The sequence below is a fragment of the Caretta caretta genome, chromosome 12, assembly GCF_965140235.1.
Source record: "Caretta caretta isolate rCarCar2 chromosome 12, rCarCar1.hap1, whole genome shotgun sequence".
Classification (NCBI taxonomy): domain Eukaryota; kingdom Metazoa; phylum Chordata; order Testudines; family Cheloniidae; genus Caretta; species Caretta caretta.
This window is the reverse complement of record NC_134217.1, coordinates 17,546,144-17,567,264: the sequence shown is the minus strand read 5'-3', so window position 1 is coordinate 17,567,264 and position 21,121 is coordinate 17,546,144. Positions and strand designations below refer to the sequence as shown.

The window sequence follows — 21,121 nt, the reverse complement described above, 5'->3', positions numbered from 1 at the left end:
ATTTTTCCAAAAGCAAATGACACTTTCTCCCTTTCTTCCGACCAACTCTGAATATGTGGATTGTATCCATACCTCTTGGGTGGAAATCTGATAAGAATAGCGCCCCCCCCCCCCAATGATCTGCCTCCAGGTAGGATGGAAATGCCACAAGACTAGCCTTTTCCATCATATTTTGTCAATATTCTTCCAGACCCAACCAGGACTAAAAAAATACATCTTTGCATTTCAGTTAGTATTGAATTGAATTACAGTAGAACCTGCAGGTCACGGCCTCGTTGTGCTAGATGCTGTATAGACATTTAACCAAAAAAACAGATGGTTCTGGTTCAAAGAAGTTGTGTGTCACGACACAATAGAACAAAACAAATGGAATGTGGGTGGGGGCGGGGAGAAGGTATGCATGAAATAAGCAGGTGTTGTGCCATCAGCAGTAGCCATTTCTTACCACCAGACTAGCAGGGTGGGAAATTGAAACACAGAGATGTAGGGAGTCAAAAATAATCAACGTTGGCCAAACAAGGTGGGTGAGGTAATACCTTTTACTGGACCGACTTCTGTTGGTGAGAGAGACAAACTTTCAAGCCACACTGAGCTCTTTTTCAGGTCTGGGAATGGTACTCCCAGCATCACAGAAGAGCTCTGTGTGGCTCTAAATCTTCTCTCTCTCACCAACAGAAGTTGGTCCAATAAAAGATATTATCTCACCCACCTGGTCTCTCTAATATCCTGGGACTGACAAGGCTACCATTACACTGCAAACAATGTTAGCCAAGCATTTTCAATTTCAACTCCAAACTAAGGTTCAAGCCAGTTATTTAACTGAATGAGTTAATCCTTTCCACAGCATTTATCTGAAAGAGAAGGATTCTGCAATTCCATTACAAAGAAGGGAAGCATAATGCATTGGTTAAAGCCCAAGACTGAGAAATGGAAGACTCTACTATGCCATAGACTCCCAATATGCATTTAAGCAAGTAATTTAACCTGTCTGTCTTAATTTACTCTTGGGCACAATGGAAACACTTGCACAACTCATTTGTGAAGCTTAATTAAATGTCTGCAAAGTGCTTTGAAATCCTTGGAAGGAACGTTTTGCAGAAGAGCTATGGCTTGTCATTCTAAAGGACAAACATTGTGGCATTTATGGCTCATATAGTCATTGACTAAGCTCATCCTTCCCATTTTTAAAGTTTTAACTAAGCAATGTTTAATGAAATTTGCTAGACTAACTGCTTGTGTTGTCTCTGCTGGTAATGCAAAAGCAAACTGCTGTAAGTACGGTACCCTGAAGGCAGACATTAGGAGTTTCTCTGTTGAATCCAGCAGAGAAGTTTCTTGCATCTCTGTTGAATGCCATCATGCTGTGATTAGTTAATCATTAAGTACATGGTGCTTTTAATTAACTGCCAACTCTGCTTGGGCATCTGTTCTAAAAATCACATCCGATCATGCTTTTCCCACTCTGTGGTTATGGAGCTCTTCAATAATACAATTGTTGCTCCGTTCTTCAGCTCTCCCTGCTGCAAGAGATCTCGTGCCCAGAAAACACTGCAAGGAATTAAAATGTAAATTAGTAGTGGATGGGTTTCTTTGAAGGGAAAAGTAGTAAATAAAAATTTTAAAAAATTCTTCAGTAACTGGTAAGAGAAAAATAATTTTTAAAAGCCAGTTTTGATTTTGGAGAGGTTCAAATTTTTGCTGGTGGAAAATGTGTGAAACAAGATTTTTATATTTTACTCTCATTACACAATTTTTGTAAATACTATACAATTTTTTTAAATTAGGGAAAATTTTCTCTGTTTTTCAAAGAAGACTGATCACAAATATAACAACCTCTGAGCCATTTCACTACACTCAAAGAAAGGAACAAATGTATGGGTTTACTCCACATTCCACCCAGTTTACTCCACATTCAGCAAACACACTTCTCCAGCAGCTTCAGCTACATCTTTGCACACTTCACTGTTTTAAAAAAGGCACGTTTTGAGGATATATTTAAAAATGAGTTGATCACACACAACACAACAAACCTGGTGTAAACACCTCGGGGAATGATATGAATAGAAGAGGGTTTTTTTTTAAAGAAAGTACATATTAGTTTCAAGGAAACATGAAAACTGCAAAACTTGGAGAATGAAAAAGGTTTGGGAAAGATAACGAGATATGGAGACTTTCACTGCTGCTGTAGGTCTGGTTCAAATCTGACCCCAACTAGTAGCGTAAAAGCTGGCTGTGGCTATTTGACGGCATTTCTGAAATGGGAGAGGGGGTCAGTCCATTTTCTTGTGGGCATGCATCCAGATTACAACTGGTTCTTAATGGAAGTCTCAAGGAACCAAGAATTTGTGGGTACCTAAACCAAACTCCACCTCTCTCCCCTAGAAATGGTGGGCCAGATTCAGGTGGTGCAAAGTCAGCAGAAACTGCCGCCATCTCCCTTGCTGAGGGATTCCCGCAGTGTGGTGTTATGGCTAGTGTAGAACCAGCCAGAGAATCAGGGCATTGTAGCCTCCTATCTGCTGTCACTGGACCCCTCCCCATGCTGTCCTACTCCCTCCAGCTCAGGATTGGTACACACCAGCTCCGAATTTGGTCTGATAAGCGGTATAATTCCATTAAGCACCCACTTTCTCCAGCGCTGAGCTTGGCCTATGGAAAAGGCTCACAAGTGAAGTGGCCATTGCTGCTTCTCCCCATATTGTACATATTCCATGGTTTATCAGAAGGCAAGAGAACACATCAGTATGGCATCCCCAGTACTAAGAACAGGAGGAAGAGGAAACGTTATGAAGCTTTAAGAGATTTTGAAGGAGTGGAGTTTTGCTAGGTACATCTATTGTAACGTATAGTAAAACACCTATAGTGCATCAATAGCCAGTGTATAGCAAGTAGGCATGAGACCATTTTGGTTACTGTGACTTAAATGACTGTATCTAGAGCTATTTTTACATAAATAACGCCATTAGAACAGAAGGTATTCTCTCTCTTCTTTAAAATTATTTTTAAAATGTGTGAAGGGGTTGCATTTTACAGAGAAAAGAAATGTTTAGGAATTACATAGCAAACATGGTTTTCTAATTGTTTCCTGTCTGAACTATATCAGGACGCAGCACTTACTGAGTTCAAGGTGTTTATTGGAAGAGATTGTTTTCTGATGACATCTTAAGAACACTGTCACTTAGGCAACTGAAAGTGTTACTATAGTAACTACATCTTTTACAGCTCTGCTATTGAAGGACACTGACCGAGACGTTGAAAATGTGAGCTGGAGATTTGCTAGTTAAATGTTTGCTGATACTGAGCAAGCAGAAGGAATAAAGCCTATTTCAGACACATGCGATAGCAAACCACTTTAGACCTTCCTGAGAGTTTGAAAATGGGCATTCTTGTATGGGTAATGCAGCTTTGCCTTCAAAAACTGTAATGTTCTTAGAATATTCCAGGATTTCCAGCAATGACATTAAACATTACCTCAACTTGAGATAGGCCTAAGCCCTGACCTTTCCCCTAGTGCAAGGCTGTTAGGATCTGGGGGATTGCTTTAGAAAAAGCAAACAGCTGCTACATGTGCAGGTTATGAGATCTGGAATTTAGATTCTCTCATAGCTAGGGAGAGCCCGTTGGTATGTGAGGACAGCAATTTGCATTCAGCTTGGTTCCATTCCGGGGTAGTGCTCTGAAAAAGAAGGGAGTTTGATGTCAGCTGGCTGTGAAGAGTTGTGGAGATGTAAAAGGGGGCATAGGAGTGAAGCTTCTGTTTTTGTCATCAGCAGTGCTGTCCAGATTAGGATTGGGTTAAACCCTCCAGTTCCACACTGCTTATAGTTTAATTAAGAAGTGCCAGGTTTGAGGCAAATGGGTTTACACTTCTTACTAGGTCCAGTCAAACCTTGAAACTTAAAAAAACCCTGAGAATGAAGCCACTGAGTTTCACCATCTCCTTCCCGCTGCAGGACCACCAAATCATTTGCTATTCTAATTATGCTGGTTAGCTGTGTAAACCGTATGGTATTGTTTCTGTTACCTGTCTGACTTATGCAACTAGCCAACAAAGCATGAATCGCAAAGTTTTTACAATCAAGTACACAGTCAGTCAGTTCTCCTTTGGTAAGCATCCAAGCTTAAAATTTGCCATTTGTGGATATTTGTGCTAATAAAGCTTGAACACTCAAATATTAGAGGGAAATATACAGGAAAGGGTCATGAACACAGTCAGATGAAAATTCACTCTTTAATCTGAGTGAACGTTGGCAGACTATTTCTCTTTAAAATGCAACACTATAAGCTAGTGTTGTGGGTGGTCTACTGGTCACAGCATATGGCTATTAAGAATTGGGGGGAACTATGCACAGTAGTTCATGGAATTCTTGTTAATGGCAATGTGGTAGGGTTATTCTGAGGCCAGTTGAATTAAATTGTATAGTAAAAATAGAATGTGAGTGTGAATGTAAAAGGTGAAGGATAAAATTCTTCACAGTGAATCTACTGCCATATTTTGCACTAATTAGCCTACTTGCTGGCCGTCTCAGTAGAGAGGTTAGAACCAAATTACACACTTACCTCTGGAGGTGGTCTCTCAACAACAGGACAATGAGATGCAATGGCAAGCAGCAATGTTATAATAAGCCTGTGTTGTACCTTCCTGGGGAGAATGAAAAACTTCCATTTCCAGGGCTGTAAATCCACCACCTTGCCAAAGCACCCATTTAGCTACACTGATCTGAAAGAAAAGGAGTGAAGTGATGAAGTGAGCTGTAGCTCACGAAAGCTCATGCTCAAATAAATTGGTTAGTCTCTAAGGTGCCACAAGTACTCCTTTTCTTTTTGCGAATACAGACTAACACGGCTGTTACTCTGAAACCTGTCATTGATCTGAAAGAACTTCTTTTTTAAAAAGAACAGGAGGACTTGTGGCACCTTAGAGACTAACAAATTTATTAGAGCATAAGTTTTCGTGGGCTACCGCCCACTTCATCGGATGCATAGAATGGAACATATAGTTATATATATACACACGCGCACACACAGATACGTTGGAAGTTACCATAGGTGTTTCACAGGGCTCAGGCAGTTTTCTTTTTATTGCCCCTCAAAAAAAAAAAAAAAAAAAAAAAAGAGAGATTCAGGCCAATGCTACTATTCATTTCCCTGTATTACACTGTGTATCTATTTCCTATTGGAGGTGCAGTGCCTTCCTCAGCAGAAACGTACAACTACCCCATCATCTGTAAGAACAGGGATGTAGAAAAGGCCAATTACCTTTTGAAGACAAGGAAATTACTTGCTTATAATTGAGTTCTCTGAATACGGTGTCCGCTATTAGAGCTACACACATCCTCCCACCACCCCTTGAGAGCTGGGGTTTTATTCCTATTTAAGTTATAATTATAATAATTAGTCTGAAAAGGATCTGGGAGTTGGGGGCTATGATATACCATGTAGACCCCTCAAGGCATATTTTTGTACTAACTCATTATGACCAGGTCCAAACTTTACCATTTAATCTAGTTATTCAATATCCAAGGTCACACCAGCTGACCCACGAGCATGAATCCTTAGAGGCTCTCACCTTCAGAGAACTACAATTAAAAGGTAAATAATTCCCTAGCCACCCTCTCTGGGAAGCAATGAGATAAGTCAGGGAGTGGGATCCAACCACATTCTCATTATTACTCTAATAACTTACCTAATTGCAATGGTTACAATTTACCAAAACAAAAATGCAGGAGAAGTTACAGTTAATTTAGAATTGGACTGGGCAAGACTCAGCCATCAGTTAACTGAGGGTTGGGTCCAACTGTGTGTGTGGGGGTGTCACTCAGACTCCAAGCAAATCTAAAGGGCTAAACCCTGAGAAATCAAATTAATCACCACTTCAAGGTTTGTACAATTCATGCACTGAAACTAGGTCACAGCCTTCTCCATAATAGAGCCGATTTGTTTGGATATTTCATAATACGTTGTATTGATTCAATAATGATTTTAAGTTTCAAAGTATTTGAAACAAAGCTTAAGTTAAAGGGGTTTTAGACAATTTTAGAGTCCATTACCAGTTATCTAAACTGCAGTTCCTACATTAAAATGTTCTTTAAAATGACATCACGATCTGGGACAATAGATTCCAAGAAATTTTCCCCCACCTGAATTTCCAGAATAGGATCAGCCTCAAGCTTTGCAAACCATTGGAGCAATAACTTTCAAGTGCATAGTAAGGGAGCCTGTGTGATGGGGTCAGAGCTAAAAATAGTTCACTAGAGTACTAAGGTAGTTAGGTTTCAGAGTAGCAGCCGTGTTAGTCTGTATTCGCAAAAAGAATGTTAGTCTCTAAGGTGCCACAAGTACTCCTGTTCTTTCTAAGGTAGTTAGAGCATCACTCTTAGTGGCAGTAAAATAGCGTTGCTCAAATTTCAAAAATATTCACTTTGTGACTGGAATTTTACAGCAGAAATTAATTTCACCTGCAAATCAGAGACCTCCACCAATATTTGTGTCAACAAAATCAAATCCATCATGCCATGTGTCAGCAATACATTCCATTGATTACAAGGACAAAATTAGAGGCTGGATAAAGGCCTTTTAGAACAGGTGGCTTTTCAAATCTAGGTTAGAAGACGTAAGGCAGAAGAAGATTCTATTTTCTAGGTACAGAATATATTTTATGTCTTCTAGAAAACCAGAGTTTGGTACATGTTGGCTTAGGGTCATTATGATGCAATATGTCAAATTTCTATGGGGACATCGTAGTACACATTGACATTGTGCTTCCAGATATCTCAAGAATTGTAATTCTAGGACTAACTGAGCACAGTGAATGTCGTGCAGCACATAACACACAAACACCTAGAAACAAAGCTATAGGAGTCTTTTTGTTTTGCCTAGAAAATGACAAATGCTGATACTTTATGCTGAAGGTAACCTGAAGTCCTGGGAGCAGCAGGTCTGGCAGCCTCAGCTTGGTTCCCGGCTGCACCCAGGCCTTCTACCCACAGGACACAATTAAGTACAATAGGTAATCTTTGCTCTGAAGCAGGTCCGCAAAATGAATTCTTTTATTCCCAGCCAGGGTTAATATCACATGAGGGAGCAACTGGGAGAAGTCTGCACTGTTATTGTCTGAGCTATATGTTTGCTGGAGATAAATAGACTTCAATTTCTAATGTTGCTGGTTCTGAAACATCCCACTGTTTTTCTAAATTAAATTATAGGGGCACTACCATACTAACAGCCAGGCACATTAACCACAGAAGCAACATTTCAGACCATTTTTAAGTCCTTGTGCTGTGGAATTTGAGGGTCAGGAGAAGCAATAATTTCAGGCATTGGTATCTTAATTTGGACACTTAAGTGCTGATATGAATGTACAGTCTTGAATTTGGGTATGTGACAGGCTTTCAGGGACTCACACCCTGTGCAGAGACGCAGAGCTATTCTGAGGACTTACCCTGGTAGCCAGATCAGGTGAGTCTGTCAACTTTAATGTCTGAAACTCAGCTCTTGCCCAGGGCCATTAAGCTTTTCCCACAGGTCCACTGACCCCATGGCCCTGTGGGTGACACCATTTATGGGAGAAGACTCCTTCGTCTTTACCCTTTTGACGGAATCCTAAGGGTGCAGGCTCAACACACTGTTCCTTCACTGCCTATGAGAGGGTAAAGGTTGTTTCATTACCAGATAGTCTAAGACTCAAGTGGTCTAATTAATTAACAGGCAAATTTATTAAGGTGCCAAGTACTTGATTTGTGCTCTTGCCAGCAAATTGTCAATAACATGTCTAAATGGACATTTGAGAGTAATAGTATGGTACTTGTGTGTAAAATTATAACTGCATCTTCAGGAGTTCTCAAACGTGGCTCTTACAGCAGATTTTTATAAATCAAAAAACATTCCAGGAGAACATATTCATACTAAAGTTTCCCTATGGTAAGTTTCCCCAGGATGATCTATTCTTGTATTTAAATGTCACCTCAGCCAAAGCTACAGAAATTCATTTCCAGATCCTCTCACTCATACTGCCTAGAAAAACCTATACCAGCAGATATTATGAAATACTGAGCATCTCAGACAATGTGATTAAATTCTCATTCAATAACAAATACATTACCCAATCTCTTGGTCTGGTATCTAGCACATCCTATAATGGTAAAAGACCACAAGTCTCTCCATTAAGCCTGCTTTCAGTACACTGCATCACCAACCATTAGTTAATTTCCTCATCCAATAGTGTTAATGTAGGCCGGATGCTATCGATATCCACCTCCCAGTGGAAACACTTTCCTTTGAGTACCCTGTTTCATCAAGCTATTAGATGTCCTAAAATCCCTTGGAGTCCTAGATTAGTGAATTTGAACTTTTTTTGTATTTTCGTTTTGACTTTCACCTTTCTGAGAGATGTTGGTAGGTGAATGATTTCTCTGCAGTTTCCAAAGATATATTGGTTTAATTTAATGCAGCTCTGAAAACAGACTCAGACTTCTTCCTTTCCTAGAACAGTTACCATTTGTGAACACTACCAAAGCTCCTACTTTTCCCTTGTTACCTACAATCCCTCATCTCTCGCCTTTCACCTTCCCCCCCGCATAAAAACCAAAACCCCACACTTGTTATAATCAATCTGTAGCTATGAATTCTACATTGCAAGGTAGAAGCTTAGAAGTTTGTAGGACTAGCAAAGGAGATATCTTTCCTGTACTTCTTCATTACAATCACAAAAGAGACTAAGCTCTAGTGGTTAGAGCAGGTGATTGGGTTCTCTTCCAGGATCCATCACTGCCTCACTCTGTGGCCTTTCACAAATCACTTAACCTCTCAGTCTACCCTTCTGGAGTACTACTTGTCTAGCTCCCAGGGATATTTTGGAACAAATTAGAGTTTATGAAGCTCCATAGCAAACACAGTGAGCATCACACATTGGAACCTAGACATGGGCCCAGGCCGGATCTTGATTAGTCTGGGGGTTTAGATCGGAGGTTTTGGTTCAGGCCCATTTCCACAGAAAACAACCTCTCCCCTCCCCCACAGCACACACACACACCTTTTTCAAGGAATATATTATGCAGTTAGGCTAATTTCTCTATACTTGCCAATGAGAGCTCATTTCTGATGCAGCACCTTCTCAAGCTTGGGTTTTGGTCCCAACATCAACATTTGAAATCTGCACCTGGAAACTTGGCATTCATACCCAACTGTGTATGTTCAGCTGATCTGTCCATGTAAGTGCCTAGATGTGCAATTTTTAAAACCTCTCTGAAAACTGGACCCTAAAAATGCAGAAAGTTGCCTATTTATCACAGCCAATGGGCAAATTTATCTTGTAACTTTATTGACACAAGCTATAGGAAAGAAAGCATATATGTGATATCCCCATGGTCGAAGGTGATATTCTTATGCCAAAATGGTGATTTATGATAATTCAGCTACATGGAAGGAGAAAATGCTTCTAACGTTGTGCATATATTAGGGAAAAATGTTTTCCAGACTGGCAATGGTTCAGCAAGAGAAGAGAGGTAAGAGAAAGGACCCACAGTATTATTTTGAAAAAGCTTTTACGATCACATAAACACACTGAGGTCTTTTATAGTGCCTCAAGTTTGCAGTCTGTAAAACACACATTAGTACCCTTTATTAAACAATAGAGTCAGTGTTGTTCTATAAAATATTCCCTTGTTTAAAATACTCTATTTTTAAATTGCCTTCCGTTTTTATATCAGTACCAATCAGATGAACAAGAGTACATTACAAAATTCCAATTGGGTAAGCTAGCTTTGCTCTTTTATTGAGGTCATTGTCCACGTAATGTTTTCATTCTGGTTGCCAGGACACCATTCAAAGGCATTATGCAAGAAAACCCACATTATTACCTCACAGTTCTGTATCCACATTCTGCATCCTCATTAACATAGGCCAGCAGTAGGTGTCTTTACATAGAATTGCTGAGTTTATTATAAAATGTAGGGCAATAACGTGAGCCATTTGCAGTTAATCTCTTTGCAGTGGCAGGCTCAATTACTTCTGAAAGCACACTAGGGGGCTCCCCCACAGCCTACAAGATAAAAAATGGCTGAAACAAGCTGGAAGGCCATGGATAGTGGTGTAATGGACTGGCTGGACAACAAAAGAGCTAAGACCTTGAGGGTCTCCAATGACAGGGAGTCATTTCAGGTATGGAGAAAGAAAATAAGATATTTATTTCCCTTAAACGTCCAGGCAGTTCGTGGTACAAATCTGTAAGAAAAAAAAACGTTAATGGAGACCTCTCTCGAAATTAGAGCCATGTGAAAATGGCAGCAGTTCAACAACAATATTCTTATTCTCCTAGACACCTAAGAAAGCCGCTGTGGATTTCTTACCTCTATGAAATAAGATAAAAGATTTAACCTCTCCAGTGAGTCATATAATTTTGCAATGGTTCAACTCTTCTCCCTAAATGTACATAGACTGCTGACATAATTGTAGAAAACGAACTTGTTAAGGGTAGTGCAATTTCTCTCTTGTCATTCAGCTGAAAAAGATTCGGCGATCACTTGAGACTATGAAGAGCATGAACGATAATCTGATGAAGCAGGAAGAAAGAAAAGTGAAAAGATGGCTAGCAAAACAAGCTGAATTATCACCATCATCGTCGTTGTCATATAAGAACTTATACAAGGTAAATGAACTTATTTTCCAAGGGACATCATGCAATACATAAAAACTATATAATAAAAACAAGAGTTGTGATTTCTAAATCAGTGGCTCTGCATGCTGCAGATGTAAGCAGACCATGCTGGTAAGGCAGGCCAGAGGTTGAGAGGGGAGTTCATGGCTGGGGAAAGTGGGACAAGTTAGGTTTTGCTTCATCCTCCAAAAATTCTATCCCACACAGCAACTTGAGCAGCCACCAATAATCCTTTGGGCCAGACCCTCGGTCACTGTAAATTGTCATAGCTCCACTGACGTAACTTGTTTCAATAGCCCCATGACAATTGGCTCCAGCTGAGCATCTGCCCCTCCTCATATGACCACACTTGAGGATTTCACCAATTTCCAAATAAATGGAAATTACATGAGCATGCCTCCAAATTCATGGATGCTAAAACACTGCAAAAACAACAATGCTTGGAGAAAGCAAACACTAGTGAATTTTGGCTTCCCATAAGCTTGGCTTGGACACGAATTTCTAGCAGCTGTCTCTGGTTTTGGCATTACACAGCAACAGAGGAATGTTTCTCAAGTTTTACTGTATTAACACTACCACTTGGCAGAAAAAGAAAGACCTGGACCCAGAAGATATTTGCAAATGTTAAAAAGAAAAACAAAACACACCCCTTGTACTTGTGGGTATTACTCATTCATCAGTGACTGAGGGGGCAACTGGGGCTGCACTGGGTCAAGAAGGTTTATAAGGTATTTTGTTGTTTTGTGGAGGGGGTTTGGGGGAGTTATGTGTGTCTACAGTTTACTGGCTAAAAGAAAAGGAGTACTTGTGGCACCTTAGAGACTAACCAATTTATTTGAGCATAAGCTTTCGTGAGCTACAGCTCACTTCATCGGATGCATACTGTATACAGTATGCATCCGATGAAGTGAGCTGTAGCTCACGAAAGCTTATGCTCAAATAAATTGGTTAGTCTCTAAGGTGCCACAAGTACTCCTTTTCTTTTTGCGAATACAGACTAACACGGCTGTTACTCTGAAACCCGTTTATTGGCTGAAATTCGGTAGCATTTTTAATGTGAATAAGGCACCTGGAGGATAAGACAGGTGCATGAGAACTGGATATAAATTAACAAACCCCTCAGACATTTGGAGACTTGCATGAGAAGAAAGGTTGGAGAAGATTTTAAAAGCAAAACCTATCATTATCCTAGCTTCCCCATCAACCAATCGTGGGGGTATGGAAGGTTATTAAAATACACCAATTAAAATAAATTGACACTTCCTTCTCCTCCATACCCCTAACATTCCACCCCCAACTGTAAATGAGTCCATCCTTCTTGGGGAAGAGTTAAAGAAACAGCTAATTTTTCCCCTTTTTGGCCACTTCATTCCAATTTGTGGGTTGGATTTCATCTGGCTCTAAAGTTTCTAACACTTCAGATCATGGTATCCTTAAGTAGTAGCTCAGCATCCCTTGGGAACTGTTTCTGGCATCTGTCTTCTACACTCTCTTGTGAACACAGAGGCAAAGAACTTTGTTGTTGTTGTTAAGCAATATGTCTACCCACTTTCTGTTAATGAAAGGAAGAACATGCCAAGAAGTTACATAGCTTTTAAGGGCCTATTTTTCTGCTATTCAATTTAAAATGCATACTAATAAGGATTATACATCTGTTACACTTATGTTTATCTTAGTTGATATTGGCAAGTTTAAGCGGTCACTGTACCAGATTGTATATATTAAAGATACACACTGTATACGTTATAGGACATCTAAACCAGCACCATTTGCTAGCTGTGTCTACCTGGGATGAGTTTTCATTGAGAATAAAATAAGTAGCCTATTCTGGAGCAGTCTACCCCCAGTCCTGAAAAACTAAACCACCAACTGGATATTGCATAAATCTACTGCGGGACTGTCCAACCTTTGCCACACACAAGGCAGCACTCATCATTATAAACATGCTGCCAGATAACACGACATTAAATTGGAGTTCAGGTTGAGTACGTATCAGCAATTTAAGAGTAAAAGCTATAGGGATGTTGTCATTATCTAACAAACCAAGCATACAAAACCCAGGTAAGGTTAAACTTACAACAAAAAAATCCAAACATCTTACAGTTCGGAAATGTACAGTGTAGGCTCTCAACCAACCTTATTTCTGCCCTGTAGTTACACTATGCAATAACCATACAATTATGATTAGCACATAATAGGATCAGCATAGGGGATGAGCCAGCTTTTCTTCACTGGCAGTAGCAATGGTGGGAGGGGCTGACCATTCAAAAAGAAGGCATCTTTGCTGGTCACCAGCCATTGTCCTCCCTCCCACTGAGAAAATAGGAGATGGCAGACATTTTGAAAGAGGGGAATTCCTCATGGAAATCCATGTGGAAGAAAATTATTTGTCACCCTCTGCAGAAATTTTTTTTTGTTATTAAGAATTATGGCAAAATGCTTTTTTGTTTTTAAAGAACACCTTAAAATGTTTCCTGTGCACAAGATCTTAGTGAGTTTTAACTGTATGGGAGCTTTGAAGGTTCTACATTCGACTACTATTAAGACCATTAGAAACAAAAAATGGTCTGACATACGGTGCTAAATTTCTTAAAGGAACCATTTTAAGTTAATTTTAAATTATAAACTAAATTCACTCTATGCTCATGAGAAAGTGCTGTAATTTGTGGTAGGAAAGACTGTAAGTGCAGAATTCAACCATCCTTAACTAAGGACTAGGTCTTCTGTAATATAATTTTTAAAAGTAGATTATACCCCTCTAAAACTTGCTTCTACTTGAGATTTCTCCTTGATAGGTGAATGTGAACTGTTTTTTTGTTTGAGTTCACCAGTAATTAGAACATGCTTATCACTCAGATACCACTGTTATGAAGATACATATATTGAAGATAACATATATTGCATCCCTGCTTTGTCCTGAACCTACAGCTAAAGAGAGGCCAATAATTTGGCCAGTCATTCAGCGTCTCTGATCTACACCCGTGTGCTTGACAGAATTCAAAACCTGTTCCCAATTTACTTTTTAATTCCTTTGAACCGCAGTGTCCAAAGTGCCCTGTGCTGCGTTTGTAGCTCCACGCTCTGCAGAAGCACAAGCACCTTTTTAAAAAAAAAAAAAAAAAAAAAAAGACGACTACTTGCACCAGCAATTAATATGAATAATAAATATTTATTTTACAAGATACCATCCAGTGAAGCGAACCAAGAGGCAAACCAAGAAGTGAAACAAGTCTCCGAGAGAGGCTCCACTGAAACTCCTTGGAACCAGTTTGGTGACCATTTGCCCAACTTTGTCAGCTTTCTGCGCCTACCAACAAAAAGACCAGGTTGTGGTAGGGAAGATAACATTCAAGTCTTTATGAGGCTTGATTGTCTTTCCAGGTTTTAAGCAGCATAATCAGTTTTTCTTATTGCAGTAATTAGAGTTTCTCTGACTCTGCTCAGAACAGTACTCCCTCTCTACTTTATTGGTGTAGCCCTGTGAATGGTTCTTTTAGAAATGCATCCCTGAACAGTAAAGTATTAGTTCTTCTTCTTCCTGTCATTTAAGTATAATTAAGAGATAATGTCAATGGAACAGAGCCTGGTCACAGGATGATTTCCTGCTGATAGGCAAATGGCAAGGTGAGGAGGCATTTAGTGAAAATTATATTTTATATATCCATATTCTGTGACTTAAATTACTATTATAACTACTGATTATCATCCAAACCATAACAGACAGGTGCAGCAAAGCCAAAGCTGCTGCGGGTAAGTCCTCATCAAAGAGAAAAACAATATTTTCATTGTCTTTGAAAATTAGCTTCCTTGATGCCCTAATCAATGAGAAATCTTTTCCCCTAAATGTAGTGCTTTACTATTACGAATAAAGAGGTTAATGGATTTAAATCGCAGTAGTTAAGAGTCTAAACATCAAGCAACTGATGTGGCAAATCCCAACTGTGTGTGTTCTAAAATCTGAAAGGAGAGACAGACATCAAGACGACAGGTGCCCGAGGCCTTGTCTACATGGGGAAGTAGATGTATCACAGACTGAATGACTAACCTATTAACTATATTTTCAGGATCACAATCTTTATACAACATTCAAAAGTAACTGAAGCAGCATGGACCTGAACTCTTCTCAAATCCATTTTTTCCTTCTAAGTTTGTATCTATTTTTTTGCCCTGGAGTTTTACTGAAAATTATGAGGTCTTCTTTTCACATATTGTTTGGATGCCCCTTTTATTATTCAATACACTTAAGCATCTCTGACAGCTAATTTTGTCACAAACTCATTTTATTCACCACTCCAATTGCTCTCTTCTTGCTAAATCCACCTTGTAAAGAACCTTCCATATTCTTATAAAAAGCTGTTCAGTATACAGCCAGTTTATCTACAAATAGATCCCTATATGAACACATTGTGTTCTCTCTCTTTTACTGGATGTACCCACCTATGAGTACAGTACAAAATGCTTCAGGTCCCTTTATGAAACCTGCCACTCAAACCCAATAAAGGAACTCCTAGTCTATTGCTCACCATCACTTAAACCAGTTCTCTCATAGGGTCTGATCCTGCAAGGTGATAAGTGCTCTCAATTCTCATGGACTTCAAACACCAATTTTGTGTGTTCCAATATCTGAATGGAGAAAAGGATATTACAGTGATCGTACCTTGCAGGATTGAGCCCTTAGTGCACATATTCAAATCCCATTCACAATGGAACCAACTGGATTCAAAAAAGATTTACAAGCAAGCCTCACCCTCTTCATCTGACCTTCTTTTGTGCACTTGTAACTTTGCTCATGCTTATATCTGCACATACGCTTTTCAAGCAGTAACACTAGTGAGTGCAGTAGAAATACTTAACACCTTCCTGCTGGGTTTGTAGGTGCAGGTTTTCACGCCTGTATTTTTCAGCTGCTTGTGGGTGATTGCACCAACAACACAGGTCATTTTTGAAAACCGGCCCAGAGTGTCCAGCCTATAGCTCAAGGGAACTGAGTTATCTTCGACGGACTGCATTTTTATTGGGCAATATTCTTTTATGTTTTCATCAACCCCCCAGGAGGTGATGCATAGTCAGCCATGGTCAAGCTGGCCGAGGATGTCTAAATCTGAGGGATAGGCAAGTCACAGGAAGAGCATACCAAACAGCAACGGGACCTGTTAAGACGGGAACTGTATGCTGTAAGCAACAGGCTGAAACTCTATTTAAAATGACAGTTTCAGCGCCACAAGTACTCCTTTTCTATTTGAAATATGCATTACAGCTTTAAGGAGTGGGACTAAACAGAACTTGTGCAGGGGTGGGAGGTGCTGATAAAAGGCAACAATCAACATCTAATGATTGATGGTAGGTGGCAAATTGAGAGCTTACAGCATAATATCGGAGGGGGGGGGTCAGTGCAGATCTTGGATGAATATATAGGAGGACTGAGTAATGTACAATAGGGTGATAACAGTGCTTCTCAGTGCTCCAGCATGTAGACCCTGTATTTGGTTCAGATAGTTAGAGTTTAGGAATGGTGTTTAAAATATTAGAGAAAATACAAAGAAGGGCAACAAAAATGATAGAAGAATTATAGAATAAGAGATATGAGGAGAGACTGCAGGAACTAAACTTATATGGTCTCAAAAAGAGAAGACTCATGGGAGCATGATCACAGTCTATAAATACCTCCAAGATAGTAATATAAATGAAGGAAGGGAATTCTTCAGTCTCAGAAGATAGCAGGACAAGGAGCAATGGCCTGAAGCTAAGGAAGGAAAAGTGTAAAACAGATTATAGCCTCAGCCTCAGTGGATGAATTCACTGTGGTAGGGAGCAATTGTTCTCTATCGACAGAAATGCACCTCCGCCTCCCCACTCCACTCAATTTGTCAAGGGAGGGAATAATCACTGCAAAGTCCTCTCAGACTTTACCCCCGTTGCCAGAGTGAACAGCCCCACCGTGTGGGTGTGATATGTTGACTAATTTTTCTCCAGATGTGCAATCAAATATCTGATTTTTAATAAGAACTACATGAAGAATAAAGACATTGTACACGGTAGGACTGCCATATGGAAATGTGTTAACACAGCATCATGAATTCTAGCAGAGAGGTAGCATTGTCTCCAAATAGAGGTACACCCTGTTTTCACACACACACACAATTAGATTTCTCTCCTCCTTCTAACAGTATTATTTCAAAGGATATTTTTGCACCTTCTGCAAACAGTGAATAAGATCCAACCCACATACTTACCCAGTGCACTTGGTGGTTTGCCTTCCATACATCTGCTTGATTCAACAGGGAATAAAAACTAAGGGGAGCTGCTCCAAATGAAAATCCTGTCACATGAGCACTCATTTGCTATCTATTTCAGAAGGCTCATCTACTAATCCAGGGATAGGAACAATGAGAATATGTCCCACCTCCTTACATTAGTTATAATTTTACAAGGGAAAGTTCTTTGACATTCAACCAGCCCTTTGTCCTGGGAAAAGCCTAGATGAGAAGGATTCTTTTTATGCTGCACTATAGACCAAATATCACATTTCAGGTGCTTGTGCCATCTTCTTGTCTTTCACCCTCTCTGACATTTGCAATGGTGGCAGCCTGCAAGTCCTGTGCATTTAGAAGGAAATATCTACAGACTTAGAGAGGCATATGCGTCTATCAGAGACAGAATGAGACCTGCAGGATAGATGAGAGATGACTGCAGAGACCATGATGGTGACCTGAAATGGTGTGGCTGTCTACTGAAGACGGGGCTGGAGGCAGATTAACACATCAATCCAGAGAGGTGGAGCTGAGATACAGAAAGCCACAATGAGGCAGTGGATCACTATTGATATTCTGCAAAGTCTTCAAATCACTAAGAGTAAAGCAAATGTACGTTAAACCCTTAGACCCCCAAAGAAGTCCCAAGGGTTCAAAGTTGCAGGATGGTAGACAAACAAACGCAGCTTCTCTCTCTCTCTCTCTCTGCCATCAGAAAAGCACCCTCCCTTTTTCTAATGAGACCCTTCTAGCTTGTCTATATAGACACTTTAAAAGCCCATCATCACATTCCCTGCTTGTCTCACCTCAGTCACTAGCCCAAACTCCGCATTCTGCTCAGGTTGCAAGGTGCTGTTCCTTTTCAGTTATCCTGCCGACACTATTGGTGGGAGGCGGGTGGGATTTTAAGTAGACAAACTGGAATTTGATCCAGATATTGGGGGTAATACCAATGTGAAAAAATGGCCTGGAATCTTTACTGACAAGTGGCTTCCATTGCACCCAAAACTCCACCTGCAGGATCATGGTGCCAACTAGCCTCAGCTAACACGCGGCTCAGTGCTGGTTCAGAGATCAAGTTGCCACCTACCAGATCATCGTTTCAAACTGTTCCAAGGTCTTCCAGGTGTGCACTACCCAGGCCCGATCCTGCTCAAATTGAGGATTGGCTAGATCACAGCTGAAAGTAGTTTTGTTGCAGGCCGTCATTTGCTCTGCTCTAGATTTGCACTTTGTCTGAAGTCTGATTTCTTGCTTTATGTTCGGAACTTTGGTACAAAAAATTCCACTTTAAGGCCTCAACCAAGAAAATCGTTGTAATTGTTAAACAATTATTATTTTTTTAAAAATACCATCCAAACTGGTTAAGTTATAATAGTCTAAAATTAAAAAAATATGGCCAGACATTTCATGTTTGGGTGCTCAGCACCTCTGAAAATCAGCCCTCTTATTGAGGTGCCTGCACATGGATGCTGGTGTCCAAGTTTATAGGCAGCCACGTTTGAAATTGTCGACCTATTTGTTTAAGACTCACTGCCTTGTAAAACAAACAGCTAAACATTCCATGTAGTAAGCAATTAATCTACAGAATGATTCAATTCAGTTTCTTTTTAAAAAGATCCTAAACCACTGAGATGATGCAGTAAAAAAAGAAAGATTTACACAATATATTTTGTCTACCCAGTTTTAAAAGGTGTTTTTATGGTTAAGATGCCCCCTCAATAAATTATTGCATGATAGAGCTGAACCTCTGTAAGACAGCAGTGGTTTATTTTTTAAATGTTCTCTAATCACATATTTACCAAACAGAGCACCATTGTCCCAAATGGGGCTCTTGGCTAATATGCTAATAAGATATGGCTCAAATCTGGAGCCAACATATATTTGATTGAGAGGCCAGACATTTTTGTATTTACACTTTTTTTTTTTTTAAACCAAACACCTTATTTGTGTGTTGCCTATAGACTGGAATATCTTCTGGGCAAATAAGATGCATTTTTAAAATCTCCCTGTGTTCAGTATTTAACCAGAAATATGTAGCCATTTTGGTCCCTTAGGGAAACAACATACATGTTTCATAACTTTAAAATAATGTTGTCTAATGAAATATTATGAAATAGGACAACATTAAAAAAATTATACAGTCCCACTCTGAGACAGGTTTCAACTAAGTCTTGCATTTGCACTGCAAAGGCTCTTGCAAATTAGGTAACTGCTCATTTAACTCCCTGATTTGCTTACAGAATGTTCACAGCTGGTAGGAAAATATGGCCCCAATGTTTTTCCCAAAGCTAACTTCTATGCTCCCCTTAACTTTATGAACCATGGGCCTTATCCTGAAGACCTCCCTCAGGCAAAGAGTTCCACTAATGTCAATGAGACTACTTGTGTGACTAAAGTCTTCTTGCATAACTAACTTTTACAAGATGAGCTCCTATGAGAGTTCAGATGGCAACATTACTCTTAGCACTGAATTTGCTTCTGTAGCTTTCATTGTTTTCCTACCACAAAGGATATTTTAGAAGGCAGAGCTTTGTATTTAATGTACTCTATATGAATCAGAGAAAAATCTCCCAGTTTATGTTCAACTTTATATAATATTACAATTTAGAAAAACATACTGTTCTTATTTACAAACTAACAGGTAATAGTGGTTACCACTAAAATCTCAGCATTTGCTATCAGATACCACAGCTTGTCAAACTTAGAACAGTAAATAAACAGTGATAATTCTGATATTTTTAACAGCAACCAATGTACATGGTTCTCTCTGAATTAGCAACAACAAAAAGCAGATTTTTTTTTTTAAAGGAAAACATTTACTTGTCATTAGAGTTCTTTGGAGGCTTCATCCTTAAGCAGCTCCATTCCCAAGTAGTACAGATCCAGAAGACTAGGTCCAAAACTGGTGCAAAACTAGATTCACTGAGGGCTTGTCTACACTTACCAGGGCTTTGACAAATGGCAATTGATGCATCCACGGTTGATTTCGCAGGTCTAGTGAAGACCCGCTAAATCGACCGCTGATCGCTCTCTCATCAACTCCTGTACTCCACCTGAACAAAAAGAGCAAGGGGAGCCGACGGGAGAGTGTCTCCAATAGACATAGCGTAGTGTGGACCCCAGGGAAAGTAGATCTAAGTACGTTGACTTCAGCTATGTTATTCATGTAGCTGAAGTTGCGCAACTTAGATCGATCTCCCCTCCATAGTGTAGACAAGGCCTTTGCCAATTTCATCCTGGAGATGGCACGCTTTAAACATCCAGACTTGTATTTTATTTTCAAAATATTTTATAATAGTCAACAGGCATCTATTGCCAAGAAATCTATAATCTACTTCTACAGCTCTACACAGCAATTACAATATAACAATGGTCTCAAAATGGAAAATATTTGTTAAGCAATAGAAGAGAAAGGATGGGCCAATGGTTAGAGTGCTAATCTAGGCCTCGGGAGCCCTGGTTTCAATTCCTTGCTCCACAACAGACTTTCTGTGTGACCTTGGACGCATCATGTAGTCTTTTTATGCCTCAATTCCTTACCTGTAAAATGGAGATAATCTTACTTCCCTACCTCACAAGGGTGTTGTAAGGATAAATACATTAAAGATTGTCAGGTGCTCAGCTACTATAGTAATAGAGCCCATATAAGCACCTTGAGTAGAGAGAGAGAAGCCGTTTAATATTTCTGATTTTTTCAGACCAGAAACACTCCAAGGATTTCACACCCTTCAGTGGAACTGACTTGTCCATGCAGACAGTATCTGCTGGAACTTCCTATGGCCCAAGAGGCAGCTTTTACAATCCTCACCCAACTGCCAGTGTCTCCAAGAAGGATGTCAGTGCAAGACAACTTTACGTGGATAACAACAGTTTCTCCATGCAAGAGGCAATATCCATGTTTCCCTCCTTGCAAAAGCTATCGGTAACAGGAGAGAAGTTCTCTTTTTCTAAACTTCATCTGCATGAAACAGCCTCTGGATCCCCAGCATTTGAAAGAAGGCTGAAGGGCATGCTTGAAAGAGCTTGGGAAGAGGAAAAATTCAAACAAACAGTGACTCTGCCACAGATCAGACCTGAAGAATTTTTGAGCTGCAGGTTAGAAAATGTTTTGTGAAAATAGCAAAGAGGACTCCCCCATAGTTTACAGATAAATGAAAATAGGTATAATGGGTATCATTAAGTCATCACTCTCTCCCAACAACAGCTAGCATAT

General features: G+C 39.8%; 1 protein-coding gene across 1 annotated transcript in view; it reads right to left on the bottom strand.

Annotated features, from left to right (window-relative positions):
• LOC125620817 (plasmanylethanolamine desaturase 1-like) overlaps positions 1-21,121 on the bottom strand; it is a 127,471-nt gene that overhangs the window by 27,393 nt on the left and 78,957 nt on the right. The window contains exons 8-12 of the mRNA XM_048816982.2: positions 10,347-10,549; positions 9,858-10,221; positions 4,561-4,720; positions 3,472-3,676; positions 1,285-1,548 (exon numbers count right to left, since the gene is read on the bottom strand). The gene's annotated coding sequence lies outside the window, so the exon portion shown is untranslated. The remainder of the gene's footprint in view (positions 1-1,284; positions 1,549-3,471; positions 3,677-4,560; positions 4,721-9,857; positions 10,222-10,346; positions 10,550-21,121) is intronic.